The 17,299-nt window shown below is 43.6% G+C and overlaps 1 protein-coding gene across 4 annotated transcripts in view; it reads right to left on the reverse strand.

Annotated features, from left to right (window-relative positions):
• Positions 1-17,299, reverse strand: part of c1qtnf4 (C1q and TNF related 4) — a 53,269-nt gene that overhangs the window by 12,930 nt on the left and 23,040 nt on the right. Inside the window, exon 1 of one of the 4 annotated variants that reach the window (XM_080884586.1) lies at positions 1,048-1,150. The exons of 2 other annotated variants lie outside the window; for them this stretch is intronic. The gene's annotated coding sequence lies outside the window, so the exon portion shown is untranslated. Of the gene's footprint in view, positions 1-376; positions 462-1,047; positions 1,151-17,299 lie in introns of those variants that run through there. One more of the 4 variants, XM_080884584.1, reaches the window with a different exon arrangement.

Genomic DNA, 17,299 nt, shown 5'->3' on the forward strand with positions numbered 1-17,299 from the left:
TCGGTGAGTTCTTAAACTCCATGGTATGCAAATATCCGTGTCAGTACTAGCTGTTTCAAAGTGCCAGGAAACATGTTCTGGGAAAATCCACGGGGACTGATTCATTACTCAGTTCGCCAACCAACCGGATGTACGAGTTGGCGCTGCCGCGATACACCTAATCCACTGTGCCTACATCCATCTGGACAGGACAGGAGGGGCTGTCCAAATGATGCTCTTTGATTTCTCCAGTGTCTTCAGCACATTTCAAAATGTCCTGAACAGTGTTGGGTGTAATGCGTACTGTAATTAAATTACTTTTCCACTGAAAAAGTAGAGTAACTAATTACTGTTCATTTTTAGGTATTTTAATTACAGTTACTTACAATGTACTTACAACGTAGAAGTAAGCTCTGCTGCTTTAACACCGCTGTAGTGCAGCTGCGCGTCATTTCGCACCAGTTTGCTGCATAGTCGTATTCTAAAGCGGAAGATGTCGGACTCGGCTGAAGCGAGTGGCTGTTTTATGAAATGGACATATTCCCATCTCTTCACTTTTCTGAAACAAGCAGACAAGAACATTACAGTAAAATGTAAGCTATGTCTTGGGGAGAAAAAACTATCGGCCGCTGTTAATAGCACGAGTAATCTACTGAAGCACCTGACACGAGAGCATAGACGAACACTTCTGAGTGATCCTTGTTCATCATCCATGGATAACACCGCGACAACTCCTGCTAAGCAGGCAAAACGTGATTTTACTTCAGCAGCACAGAAAGCGTCTGAAGGTGAGCTTAAAAAATGATTGCGGGCTACATTGTGGAAGAGATGCTACCGCTGCGTACTGTAGAGTCTCCGTCTTTAAAAAAATGTATTTATTATTTAAAGAGTTTAATTTCTATTGTTTGCCCATTCAAGGTTTATAGGGATTTTAAGAAGTATTTAGTTAAATTACTTATTTAGTAATTAAGTTACTTTTCTGACACAGTAATTAGATAAGTATTTTAAATACAATATTGACTAAGTAATTAGTAATTAGTAATTAATTACTTTTTTAAAGTAACTTACCCAACACTGGTCCTGAATGACTGTCCTGCACATTGATACACCTCTTAATCCTTTCAGAGTGTTGTTTTGAAGACCTCCAGAATAGTTTTCTTATATGTATCAAAATAAAAGCATAAACTTGGATTTTTAACGCAGATGCAGAACATGAAACACTTATAGCTGAGATATTTCCTCACTGGTCAGAACTGCGTTAAACACAGATTACTGTACGCTAGCACATTCACATTTAAAACTGTGTCAGACACAGAAGTTTGGACGGCCACTGCAAGGAACTGTGTCTTATTCCCTTTTCACTCTGCCCCCTGTACACATAGGCAGTGGCATCTCATATTCAGAACAGGATCTGCAGCTACCGGATACCGGATGAGCTTTCAGAATACCTGAGAGTGGTAGACTAGTGTGTGTTCAACTATTTGCAACTGAACATCAACACACCAAATGTGCTGGAGGTACAGGATTACCTCACCTCTTCTTTCCGTTACAGTAAACACAGTGCAGATGGTAGCGGAAGAGTCAAAGTTCATTTTGCAGCTGTGGAGGCTCCAGCTGTATTTTGTACAGTCTACGACAAAATACAGACAGAAGATTTTTTGAAACTTCTTTTCCTAATGAATGTTTTCCACCTTCTTGGCATTTGGTTAACTACAAAAGCAAGTTGTGTAATTAATGTATTTGCCATAAAATACATGGAGTATGAATCATGTGCTTTTGCACTGTTGTGTTCTGCCAGTTTAACTCCAAGTCCTTCACCTTGCTGGAAAATCAACATTATCACAGAAGATGAAAGGTTGCATGCCTCAGTGACAGTCGCAGCAATCTTATCAAAAGAGCTCTGATCCTAGAGGGGATCAATCACTGTCTGTACGGGACTCCCCACCACTCAGCTGAGTGATAAAGCAGCAGCACAGAGCTGGTTGTGTGTCTGTTCACTGTATACACAGCATGAGTGTTACAGAGCTGCTGTATTTTCTGATGGCTAAAACACAAAACACAAAGCATCCTGGCATTTGAAAAGGCATCCATCTTCCCAAGAGATTCAGAGATTTGTGCATTAGCCAAGAAAACCACCATCTGCAGTCATTTGTATTTGCCAATATGTGCATACATGGAGCGAGAGGTGGAGAAGAAAAACTCCAAGATCCCCAAACTGATAGTAGGCATTGGTGAAAACTGATAAGATATTCATTCAATTTAAGTCATCAAAGTAGGAACTGGGTTAAGGTGGGTTGCAAAGTGGCTTGTTGGTGTAAGCAACTATAGGCAGAGCAGTTAGAGAAAGAATCAGCTGAGCTTGATTTCATGGCCTCCCTGAACAAATTGTTTCCCCAAATCTAAGTAGCTTTACTCAAAAAGTCTCATCTTGTTGTTCGATGGGGTTGAAAATAAAACGGGCTTGCACAGATGTGATGGATTCAAAGGGGTTTTAAATACTCATCTGTGTTTGTTCTTAAAAGGCCATAATGATTGTTTGTAGAGGTAAAATCATAAGCTATCATACTCAGTTGAATAATAGTTTTTTCACCATGTGATTTCTAATATCTACACTCTCTGTGATCCACAGATTAAGCAGAGACACTGAGGAACACACAGAAATATCTGTGTGTTTTTCAGACAGCAGAAACATGTGAGCCAAACTCCTCTTTGTCTCCAAAGGTCAGCCTGTGGGGGATTTCAAAACCAGCCTTATTCTTAGATTGACCTTCATGCATTTTTGAGTTTGTAGAGAGGATTTTAAAAGAGTCTCACAGAGAATTTCTCTTGTAGAAGTTAGTTAAAATACTACAAATGCATATCAGTGTGGTGTCATGGATTGCACCGCAGTGAACCAAATGTCCTCAGAGACAGCGAATCCTTGGCAGGTTCATTGCTTTACGAGCTTTGTCTTTATTCTTTTCTAATATCAGCTTGCCATCAGATTAAGCACCATCTTGTGTTGTCAGTAGAGTTGGTGCTTCTAGTCCATTTTCTCTCGTGTTGTGGTTCTCCCCGAGATATGCCCCGCGTCTAAAAATAGAGGGAGGAGAAGGGCTGATTTCTCCTCCCTGGAAACAGATCGATACCTGACGATTGAGATGGGAGAGAGAAGGAGGACAAGAGGAGGGAGAGAAAATGGAGGAAAGGTGGAGAAAGAGAAGAACGATGAACAAATCTGGCAGAATTTCTTGGAGTGGATCTAGCTGTTGAGTGGTTACTGGGGATTTAAAATACAGTAATAGTGTGTGTGTTTGTGCATGCGTGCTCATGTGGCCTATATAACTTTGTCATGTGGGTGGTGGTGTGCGTTTTTGTGTAGTCTCTGCTGCGTGGGTTGTTGGTGGTGTGTATCAGAAGAAATGTGTGACTGCGAGTGTGAATTTATCTGTGTGTGCTGATTAAAGTTATATTTTTGTGCACATGTGGGTTCACACATCTGAATCATGCTTGTTTCTGCCCTATATAATGTGGTTAAGGTTATATGAACAGTGGGGGAAATAATCCTTTCATGCCCTGAATCAGTAAGTGTGCTCACTTACAAAGAAGGGAACAGCCTGTAATCTATATGGTTGTCTCATTTTAATGGAGAGAGGCAGAATATCAGCCACAGGGCCCAGGAAATATTACAATATTTTTCAGACAATAAGGTGCACTTAAAATCCTTTTATTTTCTCAAAAATCGACAGTGTGCCTTATGTATGAATTCTGGTTGTCCTTACTGACCTCGAACTGATTTTATGTGGTCAAATATCTGTCAAAAAATGTTGGTAAGCTACAAAGCCGCACCACTTGATGGATTGTTGGAGCATTACGGCTACCGTAGTCAGGAGCCTCGCGGAATAATCTGGGTCCTAAACTCCATCCGCTTCAGGTCCCAAAGTCTGAAATTCTTTCATCTTTAATAAAATCATCAGCGTTGCTGCTTTACCAGGTGAAACAATTAAGTTTAACATCCAGGCATCCATGAAAAAGGAATTTATTACATTTCACTGAGTTAGAAGTTAGCAGGAAGTTAGCTCACTAGTTTCCACCTAATCATGATATAACATGTTCTGAGTGAGAGATTTCTGAAAATTTCAAACGTACAGCTCTGCTATCACTTCCAACATAAATGAAGACAGAAAACTAAACAGCAGTGACGTTTGTAGGGTTACCGAAGTTGGGCTAGCTGGTATATAATGATGTGCTACGTGGTGGCTAGCGACACAGTTATGTTAGCATAGCATAAACACAGTGAAGCTGGAGGATGAACGCTAACTTTTTTCCCCTTGATAAAAGTTAGCCTGAGGGTTCCCGATGGTTAGGGACAAATGCAATCGCATGGCAGGATGCTGTAAACGGACCAAACTTCAGTCAGGAGAACAACTGAGATTATTCATCCACAATACGAGGTTAGTCATTAATATACTGCAACAACATGGGAATAGAGCAGCTGCCAGAGAATTCAACATTAATGAGTCTGTCACGGTACTGTGTCATGGGAGCCAGTGTGTGGGTTGTTAATGTGTCATTTTGTATTAATTTGTGTTCTAGTTTCAGTTTAGCTCATCCAGTCAATTTCTAGGTTGCTATTAGTCCTTTGTTTCTTAATTTCTTTGTGTCAACATGGGGAACTTTACAACATGTAAAGTTCCCCATGTTGTTTATTGTGTGTTATTGGTCATGTTTCTTGCCTGCCTGGTTAATGTTGTCAAGTTTGTGTCATGCCTGCTTCTTATCATGTTTTCCTGTTTATTATGAAAGTCCAGTTTCCATGTCTTTGTGTTTTGGTTTACATTTCCTGTGCATCATTATGTTCATCCTAGTCAGCTGTTTCCTCATGTGTCTCCACTCCCCCTGATCACCTTATGTGTATATTTAAGTCCTTTGTCTCTTACTGTTCTTTGTCAGGTTGTGTGTTATCCTCACCACAGATTTAATAGTTTTCCCTCATTGTTTCACTGTATTTCATAGCATTCCTAGTTACTCTGTGTTCATAGTTTTTCATAGTTCTTTCACAGAGTGTCATTGTCATTTAGTTTACACAGTGTTCTTAGTCCCCTTAGTTTTCCCAGTTTCAGTGTGTCTCTAGAGTTGTTCTCATGCCATCAGCCACAACAAAGGCTCGCTTTATTTTTGGACTTAGTTCTGTCTTCACTGTATCTGCTTTTGGGTCTACCTCATCTACACACCGGCGCACCCCGCCGTGACAGCACGACCTGACCATGTCAGACCCAGCGGACAGTCCAGATGAGATGGGGGAGGAGCTGCAGCGGATCAGCCAGCTCATGACACGCATCTGCGGGTGCATGGACCCCAGAGTGGTGTCCACTGTGTTGGCGGCTATAGACGCCATCCTGTCGCAGCTCCGGCAGTTTCCCCAGCTTTTTGAGGCATTCGACTCTCTGGCCCCCCTGAAGGAGGAGCTTCGCACCCATCGCTGGCTTAGAGAGTGTTGAAAGCCGCAGCAGCACCCACGAATTCACCCCGTAAACGGGTGTCGTCGCCGCTGCCTCGTGAGCCAGAGGCAGTCAGAGTTGGAATGCTGAAGCTCGCCACTGCTCTGCCAGCGTCTCACCATTCATCGGCTTCCTCATCTCCGCCACAGTCAAGCTGCACAGAGGTGGTGGAGGCCATCAATTTTGGTGACGATGAGCGGCAGCAGGTGTTACGAGCCTTTCGGGAGGAAGAGCTCCGTTGGAAGCCCTGGCTCATTTTCGTGGAGGAGCTCTCGCCAGTCGCCCCGCTTCGGACCGGCCACTCACCTTCGCCGCCTCAATCGGACTACTCATCTCCTGTTTCCTATCTGGCACGGATGTGGTTGGAGGACGAGGGGAAATTCAAGTTTTGTCCACGGCCGCTTCAAAGAGGAAGCGGCGTTCACGTCGCCGTCGTGCATTGCTACGGCATGTCTTGCCTCCACTGAGCAGCACAAGGATGCTGTGGAGGTCATGGATTTCAACCTCGAGGAGCGGCAGTGCGCTGCATGCGCTCAACTAGGGGAAGAGCTCCGGTGGAAGCCGTGGTTCACTCCTAACTATGACAAGATTTTCCGGGGAACTTGCCTGGCTCTCGGGGGCCCCCTGAGCTGCCAGAAACTCTCCCCTACCGCTCTGTCAGCACCTAGTTCCCCAGCCTCTGCAATGGTGCATGAGGAACCGCTGTCTGGTTCATTGGAAACCACCATCAAGAAGAAACGGCGTTCGTGTCGCCGTCGCGCTGCGCAACGACTGGAGGTGAGTGAATGCAGTCTTTCATCACCAGTCTTCGTTGAAACATTAGAAGATGAACTAGATTCAGAATTACAGATTCAAGAGTCAAAGTTAAAAGAGACTCATAGTGTGAAGATGGCCGACTGTAGTACTGAGAATGGTGTGGTCTGTTCGTCTGGCTTCTATGCACAAGGAGTAAGACCCACACAGACTGTGAATTCCAGCACTGGAGAGTTTCAGCCTGTGTTTTTGTCACGCCCTTCCAAACAGGAGATTGACGGCTCAGCTGCTGCGCTGACGGGGAATCCTGTGTCATGTGTCCTCCTGTTTGTGAAGACGTTTGTTCAGAGTTAGACAGTGCTGAGTTTCAGCTACCGTATTTTCACGACCATAAGGCGCACTTAAAAGTCTTAGATTTTCTTCAAAAAGTACGGCGCGCCCTATAGCGCAGTGCGCCCTGTGTGTTGTAAGGAGGATGTAGTAGAGAACACCATGAGAACGCTAAAGGGTGAAGTGTGGGCGCAACCCTGAAAATGGCAAAGAGACACGCTTATGAAGCACAGTTTAAACTGAAGGCCATCAGCTACGCGGAGGAACATGGAAATCGAGCAGCGGCGAGAGAATTTAAGATTAACGAATCGATGGTTCGCAAATGGAGGAAGCTAGAAAACAAGCTCCGGCAGGTCAAGAAAACGCAGCTGAGTTTCCGCGGACATAAGGCGAGGTGGCCCGAGTTGGAGGAAAGACTCGAGCGGTGGATCATCGAGCAAAGAATGAGCGGGAGAAGCGTTTCGACGGTCACCATTCGGCTAAAAGCAGTTTCACTTTCACTTTTTATGAAACGGTGCCATTTTTCCATCCGGACCAGGACTACGGTAGCGCAGCAACTTCCAGCGGATTATAAGGAAAAGCTGGCCATCTTCCGCTCCTACTGCAGCAAACACATCGGCGACAAAAACATCCAGCCCAGCCACATCACAAACATGGACGAGGTCCCGCTCACTTTTGACATCCCGGTGAGTCACACTGTGGAGAAGAAGGGGACCAGCACGGTAGCGATACGCACAACGGGGCACGAAAAGTCTTCTTTTACTGTTGTGCTTGGCTGCCATGCTAATGGACAGAAACTGCCGCCTATGGAGATTTTTAAGAGAAAGACTTTTCCTAAAGAGAAGTTTCCAGCAGGAATCATCATTAAGGCAAATGAAAAGGGCTGGATGGATGAGGAAATGATGAAAGAGTGGCTGAGGGAGGTGTATGTAAGGAGACCAGGTGGTTTTTTCCACGCATCACCATCGCTCTTAATCTGTGACTCTATGCGTGCCCATCTCACAGCCGATGTGAAAAAACTAGTGAAACAAATGAACTGTGAGCTTGCTGTCATTCCGGGAGGCCTGACAAAGGAATTCCAACCGCTGGACATCGGTGTGAACCGCCCGTTCAAAGTAAGGCTGCGAGCGGCCTGGGAGCGATGGATGACCGATGGAGACCACAGTTTCACCAAGAGTGGAAGGCAGCGCCGGGCGAGTTACGCCACAATTTGCGAATGGATTGTAGATGCTTGGGCTAACATGTCTGCTGGCACTGTTGTTCGAGCTTTCGCAAAAGCCGGCATCATTTCCGAGGAGCCGCACGGCACAGAAAGTGACTCTGACAGTGAAGACAGTGAACCTGGCATGTTTGATGGAGATTTAGCGCAGCTGTTCAATTCAGACACAGAGGATGAGGACTTCGATGGGTTTGATTGATGATAAAAATGTGAGTACCAAACTTTGTTTTGCTCCTGCTTTATTTTTAAATACGCACACTTGTATGCTTGTGTGTTCTTGATGATGACGATTACTGGTAATAAAAATGTGAGTAAGGTACCGAACTCAGGTTTGCTCCCGCTTTATTTTTAAATACGCATACGGTACTTGTATGCGCCCTATGATCCAGTGCGCCTTATGTGTGTGTTAAATACAGTAATGGCACACATAACTGAGACTGCGCCTTTTAGTACAGTGCGTCTTATGGTCGTGAAAATACGGTAAGTAATGCGCCGCTAACCAAGCCACAGACAGGAGATTTTGTTTCTAAAACAATTGTGAACAATTCTAGTACTCCTGTAAAGTCCTCTGATGCTGCATTTAGACTAAAAGAGACTTTCACAGATCATAATGTGAATAGTGTGGGCGGTGGGGTGGAGGTGCTTTCTTCTGCGACATATGTTGTGCCAAGGGTTCCATCACAGACTGAACTATGTGTGACCGATGCCTCCCTTCCTGTGTCTGCTCTGCTCACCCCAGAGCCACTTCAAGAAGCTAATGATGGTGTTACTGAGTCACTGGAGAAAGTCATGTTTGGGGATCTTGTTCAAAATAAAGATTTCAATGTACCAGAACTGATTGGTTCCCTAGCCACACCCTCTTTTGGAGCCTGTCTTCAGAGACTGTGTTTCTTCTCCTCCAGGCCCCTCTGCTTTCATAGCAAGTAAAGACATTTCAGAGGTGGCCAGTCCTGAATTAAAGTGTGAACAGACCGTGTGTGAAGTGACAAGTGATAAGGTATTGCCTGCTGTTGTGTGCAAAGAACTGAAAACTATAGATGCTGGTCAAAGACTCACTATGAAACTCACTGACAACAACACGAATTCAGATCATAGAAATCCAAGCGGTAACATTACTCAACCTGAAATCTGTTTTCCTCTGAATATTAAGCAGGATGCTTCTGAACTGTTTAACTCCAGCACTGTCACCTCCAATCAGGTGATCATGGCTGAAAGTGGGGAGTCCAATCTAACTGTTAGTGAACTTCTGTTATCCCCTCCCAGAGTTAACGTGATGTCTGTCTTCTCTGGCTCTGTAAACTCATCACTAGACGAGGTTTCATGTTGGGATAACAGTGTTACCACCCAGTCACAATCTGAAAAGTCATCTCTTTTCATTAAGGATTCTAGCGCAGCGTTATCTGCACCCATTTCTCCATACAATCTAAATGTACCACTTACCACTATCATTCTGTTGTCATTAACCAGATACATACCTGAGTATTTAATGTTTGTCCTCGAGCCTCACCATAAAGGTCTAAGTCATGTTTTTGTGTGCCAGGTTGTGATCCTTGTTTTTCGTGTGGCTGGACCAGCCCCTCTGAACTTTAAGGAACTGTCATTGATTGAATTCAACCAGCCTATGCTGAATTCTTCTGTGTCTGAAGAGACTGGACCATTTGCCTTTAAGCCAATTAAGACTGCCTCAGACTCTGAGAACGTAAAGACTGCTGGCTCAGGATCAGTGATCATTAACACTACTAATTTCATGGCCGCTTGTTTACAGATTGTGGGCACTATGGACTGTTTTTCACCTGCTCTCTCTCTCTGCATGATTATGCCTCAGTCCTTGGCGCAGGCCACAGTTCAGCCACCTGCTCAATCTCTAGTTTTGCCTCTAGATCAGTCACATGCGCTTTTACTTGCACAAGTAGCAGCTCAGCTCCCTGTACGCTTAGCAGCTCAGCTGTTGGCGCACCCTGCTGCCACGCTCTCAGTTTTGCAGGGGGCCTCCATACCTGCTGGTCCTGCATCGGCTTCCGCTGCTGGCTCAGGTGAGCCAGCCCAGCACCCAGCAGCTTCCATGCCGCCGTCTACATCAACTGGGGGTTCAGGAGAACCCAGCCAGCATCCTGCCTCGCCAGCTGGAGGGTCTGGGGAGCCTAGGATTGCCAACCGTCCCTTAAAAAACGGAATCGTCCCGTATTTAGAAACAAAAGTACACGTACCGTATTGAGCTAATAAGGGACGCACTTTGTCCCGTAATACAGTGAGAATCAAAAGTAGTCTATAAATGTTAATGGAATTAACGCTTTGTTTGAAAACATAATTCCCAGCCCCTCTCCTGCTTTGTGACCAATGAGCTGACAGCACACTTATGACAATTCGAGTATGACAATTCAGATTACCGCTCATCTCATTGGTCGAGGAAAGGTCGCTTGCGGAGAAAATACTGGAAGACAACAGATGACCACAACAAGAAGCATGGCCAACAGGGAAACAAATGCCGACACTGCGGTGCAAGTCTCGGTTGACAGTACACCTAAAGCTGGGCAGACACTGTGCGATTTTCAAACTGCACGATTGACTCACAGGGGTTAGAAGTTGGTAGGTCACGATGCAGGGTCTCACACTATACCGCCCGATGCTCTGATGCGACCTGAGAGCTCACACTGTGCGTCCATAAAATGAAGGTTATAACAGAAAATCTGTCGCTCTCTCCCTCTCTGTCTTTCACTCACACAGACACGCACACCACCACCATCAACTTTGCTAAATTGCTAATGAAAAGCATTGATCAGGCAGCTGTGATAAAGCAGCAATGTAAATCCAACTATTTTCACGGTTGTTGTGGTCGTGATAATTTTGTGATGCCACATTGAAAAGGCTCGGGTGAGCTTTCCAAAGTTCTACAAGTTGTGCCTCTATCGCTTGTGTCCAGATCACAGGCTGCACAGCCGTGCTGCTCCGTCTTTTTCACCGACGTTTACGTGTTTGCGCGTGAGCAGTGTGAGCGGCTGTGGTGACACCCTCACGAGCGATTGATGATCGGGAGCTGGTCGTGAGGTGTTAATCGCTTCTCGCTACCCCACGTATACTACACGATGCACGATGAAGGCCAAAATCGGGCCGATCACCAAATCGGCCGCACGACTCAAAAATCGGCTCAAAATGGGCCAAAAATCGCACAGTGTAAGCCCAGCATTAGAGCAGCAATGTTTGTTCCCCTCAGAGAAAGAAAAAAAAAAGGCTGCAAAAGTACAGGGAGGAATGGGAAAAGGAAAACACCTGGCTGGGAAAGTGCACGATAACACCTATAAAGCGCACTGCACTGTGTGCCGGCGCACTTTTTCCATAGGCATGCTTCTAATGGTGGGCACATGAAGAACATGAGGGGCGTGAAAGCTTGGGGAACCCTTAACCAATTTTTTGTCGGTGGCACGGTGGCACGGTGGTTAGCACTGTTGCCGCACAGCAAGAAGGTCCTGAGTTCAATTCCAACATCAGGCCGGGGTCTTTCTGTGTGGAGTTTGCATGTTCTCCCCGTGTTTGTGTGGGTTTCCTCCGGGTACTCCGGCTTCCTCCCACCGTCCAAAGACATGCAGCTTGTGGGGGATAGGTTAATTGGAAAATCCAAATTGCCATTAGGTGTGAATGTGCGAGTGAATGTGAGCGCGAATGGTTGTCTGTCCCTGTGTGTTGGCCCTGCGACAGACTGGCGACCTGTCCAGGGTGTACCCCGCCTCTCGCCCTATGACAGCTGGGATAGGCTCCAGCGCCCCCCACGACCCTGAAAAGGAGAAGCGGAAGCGAATGGATGGATGGATGGTAATTTACCTGTTACTACCACACACCAAATCTGGTCGTTGGTACTTGCTGGCTTGTGTAGCCACTAGGTAACAAAAGCTCAACATTGCACCTAGGGTCCTGGAGCACTTCCGTTGTGTTTTGGGGTTTGCACGTGTTTTGGAATTTGTACATGCTTTGGAGTTTGTACGTGCTTTGTCTCTAGGGGCCACCGTACAAAAGTGCTTGCTCCCCTACAACCTAGCCAGAATGTGGGATCCCACAGACTGGCTTTGTGCCCAGAGCTGCACAAGGCTGGAATGGGTTACAGTATAAGATCATCAGCACGAGACTTACTGAGAAGGCAACAAGTCTTGGTGTGAAACAGAAGAAATTTCCAATGCTTATATAAAATGTCATCAACTTGACCTGCTATGGTTGGAGGAAAGGAAATGCTGAGTATGACCCAAAGAGTCAAGCATGGAGGTGGAAGCATTATGCTTTGGGGCTGTTTTTCTGCTAAGGGTTCAGGATGACTTCAATGCATTGTGGGGCCAGTTGATGGTATTAGGTACCACAAAATCTTGCACAGGAAGCTCTTTCCCTCAGCCAGAACATTTGAGGATTCAGCATAACAGTAACCCAAAATATACCACCAAGCCAACAAAGGAGTGGCTTTGAAGAGGCACATTAAGTTCTTGGAGTGGCCAAACCAGTCTACTTCCAACCTGTAGGAAATCTGTGGAGGGATCTGAACATCGAATTGGCAGCCAAGAAACCTTAAAGGATTTAGTGAGTTTCTGTAAAGAGGACTGGGCCAAAATCCCTCCTGCGATATGTGCAAACCTGTTGACCAGCTACAAGAAGAAACATCTTACTGCTGTTCTTGCCAACACGGGTTTCTCCACCAAGTATTACGTTATGTTGGCTTTGGAATTCTGTCTCTCTCCATTAAAATGAAATGATCATAACATAAACTCTTGATTTCTTTATAAGTGGAAAAACACACAAAGTCAGCAGGGGTTCAAATTATTATTTCCCTCCCTGTATATGACTTTATGTCTATATTCTACTGTATATGTCACAGTATCTTGTTTCAGGATGATTAAATTGTCTTTTTTTCTTTCTCAAACATAAATAATCTGGTCAAACACTAAATACACTGTATACATAAGTTATACAGCATGTGACAGGATACTTTGGCACTAGTTGGAGCTTGCTGAAAAAGAAATATGTTGAAGGTCACACACCAAGTTTTATTTTGCAGTGCAACTTTGTCACCTCGGCATGTGCATGGTTTAATCTACAGAGGAATGTTACAGACACTACAGACACACTGCTTATACCGACCAGCTTTAATATGACCTTTTCCCCTCCATTAGAATATTTTTGTGGTTATATTTTTATGCAGATTCCCAGCAAACCTTTAAATCATTTCTGTTACCCTCTTGTCACTCAGAAATGAATAAATGTCAGTAGTGGACAGAATATTTGGTTTCTGGGGGGAATTTTTTCACGTTTATTTTTGCGCTGCTGTACATGTGTATGACAAACATACTTCAGAGTGTTTTTGTGGATGTGCAGGGAAGAGTTGGTTTATTTGTGCGTGCATTTGTGAATCTCTCTCTTCCATGCTGAGCCATCTGCTTGAGGTGATAACAGACACATTAGCCTACAGACTGAAGCAAAACAGCCATTCTCCAGCTTTCTCCAGCTGGCTCAGGATGACTAGTTCATATTACCTTTAAGAGAACCTGTTAATATGTTTTCATTTTTCCTGCTGCTGCTGTCCACAAACTGCAGCGCCATCGTCTCCCATTTAACCCTCAGCTAAGATTTCCTCAGCTAATCTAAGGACGATGACTGAAGCTGAGAACGTGTAGGACAGGAACAAAAAAAGAACAAATTTTGTGCTCAACAGTTCAGCATTTTATTTCTCATGGTGTTTAATAATGGAACCAAACCAATGCATCTGAGACATTTCACATCATTGTGACAGAAGGACTGGCACGTTAAAATCCTCTTGAGTCATCATGGTTCTGTCTCTTTTGTGTGAACTGACCAATATGAGCAGTCTTTTTTCCTCCATGGCTCAGTTTTTTTTTTTACAACTGTAAACAAGACAAAGCCAAAAAAGACTGACATTAAAGTGTAGCTGCAGTTTACATTTGTGGACGCATTTCTGGTCATTTGCCTCTGTACTGCAGCCGCTTTCAGTCCCACTGTGTCTGTTCATGGCTCTCTCTGCCTTCAGTTTTATCTCCAGCATCTGCCTGACCTGGCTGTTGATGAACATCCAGTTTCTTTGCAGTACTCCTTGAGCTACTATCCATTTGGATACATTTGGACTGTGAAGTGCTGTCCGATTGATTTTGCAGCATTTGGCCAAATCTGAGCAGATTCAAACTGATCCTGCTGCTTTTATCAGCACTCACATCATCAATAAACACTAGTGACACAGTTTCACTGGCAGGCGTTTGCATGCCCATCCCACAACACTGGTATGGTATGTTTTACCTCATGAGCTATTTCTCTTCTTCTCCAGACTTTTCTCTTCCCATCATTCTGGTTAATCTAAGTTCATTTTACTTTCTTCTGTCCAAAGAACTTTATTCCAGACCTGTGTGGCCTTTTTTGTTTTAATGGAATTCCCATTTGTCAGTGTAACCAGTGCTTTGCACCACTGCAAACCCTTTTTATTTTCATTTACTGTATGAATGTGTCTCTTCATTGTAGACTTGGCAGTGATGCAGCGATCTATTCATGAATGTTCTGACTTTGTTAGATGGTGATTTGGACAATGCGAATGTTTTTACTCTTACTCTGATTTTGTTGTTTGTTTCAGTCTTCCTCATTTGCATCCACGTGTCTTTGACAGTCAAACAGAGTTCCAGTGAAGATAGACCAAATAAAATGCAACTCTTGGAATCAACTCAAGACTTTATTTCTGCTGAATTTTTCATGGACTTATGAGGAAACTGACCTGACCATAAAACAGCTTTATCAATTTCTCTTGAGCCTTTGAATATGAAGGCATGCGTATAAAAATGACTGTGAAACAATTAATGCAATACTTTTGTTTGCACCTCAAATTAAAGCTTAAAGTCTGTACTTCAGTCACACACGCACTGTGTGATTTCAAATTAACTGTGTCATTGTCTAAGATTGTTTGGACCTACATGTAGTTTACATGTACATTGACATGAAGTTAACAGCCAGTATCATAAAATCAGATATCTTAATTTTCTAAAATGTTCTGGCTTTCTGATGACACTGCTTAGTAAATGTGAAAGATTTGCAATATTTAGTCTGCTAAGTAAATCAGGGAAAGGGAAGACTTTACTCTATAACCTGTTATCCTGGCACAAACAGACAAAAGTACTGTATAGCACTGAATAAACTGACTTCAGGGATTCTGTAAAAAGACCTTACAGATTTTACCCAGCTGTGCAGATATGTGTAGGCTTTTAGCCTCTTCTAGCTCAGTGTTTTGGTTTAATGGCAGCTTATTCTACAGCTTAGTCCAAGTGTTTTTTATCAGCCCCATTTCCAACAACAACAGGCAGCAAACAAGCTCTTAACAAACCCTTGTCCTCCATCAGATTGCATCATTTGCAGAAATAATCTGTAGTGCTTTGGCCACATGTATAAATGACACACATAGACCATGCACATGCTTTCTAACACATAAATAAGCTTTATAAAGGACAGTGAAACTACAACCATGTATTGTTGTTATATTGCATGTTTATGAACACATCTATCTACAGCTCTTTCTGTTACCTGTAATTATTGACTCTTCTTCTGTGATTTGAGCTTATTTTTTAAAGTCTATTTTTTCCTTGCAGCAGCGTTCTGTACCCTGAACTTAAAGGATCGATCGCCTCCATCACATTTGTTGTTCCTCAGTAGCTTTTCTTCTGTTCTCAACAACAAAAGCACATTTCACCCACTTCTCCTGTGACTCTCTCAGTTTCACAGTCTGTAAAATTGCATGTCTACTTTGATATTGTCTTATTAAAAAATTATTGTCAAATAACTTGTGGAGCAAACAGTGATTCTGTATGCAAATGATGAAAAATGAGACGGTCTGCTTCCACTTGCTGCTAAAGACGATAGAAGAAATGCACTTTTAGTAGTTCACAGTAACAGCGTGTACGCATGGCTGCATAAAGCCTATGAAAACAAAGTGTATGTACTTTTCTGTCCTTGTGATTATTCACAGGGTTAGCTGGTTGTCTGCATGCGTCCCTAGGTGTGGACAAATGCAAACCTGCATTTTAATATTTCATACCATAATGCAGACATAGTCTCTACTCCCAAATTAATTTTCATTTCCCTTTTCATGTTGGTAATAACTATCACTGAGGCCAGCTGCTCCCTTCGACCTTTAGCTTTTACACCAATGTGCAGTGATGGTAGAAACCTTCATTTTCATCATGTTTACTAGCCAGTGCTCTGATGTGAATGTGATGTTAGTAACTGTAACTGTTCTAATAATAGCCGTGCTATCACTCTTTAAAACAGCATGGTTCAATTTCTATGGCAAGACCTTTGGTTCAGCAAAAACGAAGATATAAGCAGCTGATTCAGTCTCATTGTGTAACCCAGCTTTTGCTTTCCTCTGAGCAATAGCGCTCTCTTTCTGATACACCCACCCCCACCACACACACACACACACACACACACACACACACACACACACACACACACACACACACACACACACACACACTATTCTTCATTAGATCAAAGCCACACAGAGAACTATTGTTGCATTGTATAGGCCAGTACAACTGCTTTTGCTCTGTGAAAGCAAGAGAAAAAAAACAAAACAAAAGTATCAGTGTGTTTGGGATCAACGACAAACTAAAAAATGAAGCTGTTGCCAATCAGATGCTTTCCAGATGTTGTTGCATTATGGTCAAAATGTGACACTGATAATTCCAACAGTTTTCAGAAGACCCCCAACGCCACACTACCAAACCATCAGTTTATGCATGTGTGTATATGTATATGTGGGGGTTTTTTTGGGTTTTTTTGCCTTTCCCGTTTGGATCTTTAGCCATCAGAATTGTTGTCTGAAGGCCAAGAAAGATTTACTTTATCAAGTGGATCATCACGGCCTTGCCATATTGGTCCATTTGATTGACCTTTATTATAATTATGTATTTATTTGATTAGATTTTCGGTTGTTACAGACGGGACAGACATGACTGGGGGATAGGACAGGGAGAAAGAATGAAAGAAAGAGAGAGAGAGAGAAAGAAAAATAGAGGGGAGAAGAGATGGTGAGAAAGGGTGGAAGAAAAAAAAGAAAAACAAACAAAACACTTGGATCACCTGTATGGAGATAAGAAAAAACAGAAGAGAAAACAAACAGAAAAGAGCAACATAATAAATACCTAATTCAGTAAAATCATAATTCACGTCGGTAGTAATGACACCCGGGTACGCCAATCGGAGGTCACTAAAATCAATATTGAATCGGTGTGCAACTTTGCCAAAACAATGTCGGACTCTGTAGTTTTCTGTGGTCCCCTTCCCAGTCAGACCAGGAGTGACATGTTTAGCCGCATGTTCTCCTTAAATTGCTGGCTGTCTGAGTGGTGTCCCAGAAACGATGTGGGCTTCATAGATAATTGGCAAACCTTCTGGAGGAAACCTGGTCTTGTTAGGAGAGACGGCATCCATCCCACTTTGGATGGAGCAGCTCTCATTTCTAGAAATATGGACAAATTTATTAAACCCCCCATAATATGACTATCCAGAG

This window comes from Rhamphochromis sp. 'chilingali', assembly GCF_963969265.1.
Source record: "Rhamphochromis sp. 'chilingali' genome assembly, chromosome: 6".
NCBI lineage: Eukaryota > Metazoa > Chordata > Actinopteri > Cichliformes > Cichlidae > Rhamphochromis > Rhamphochromis sp. 'chilingali'.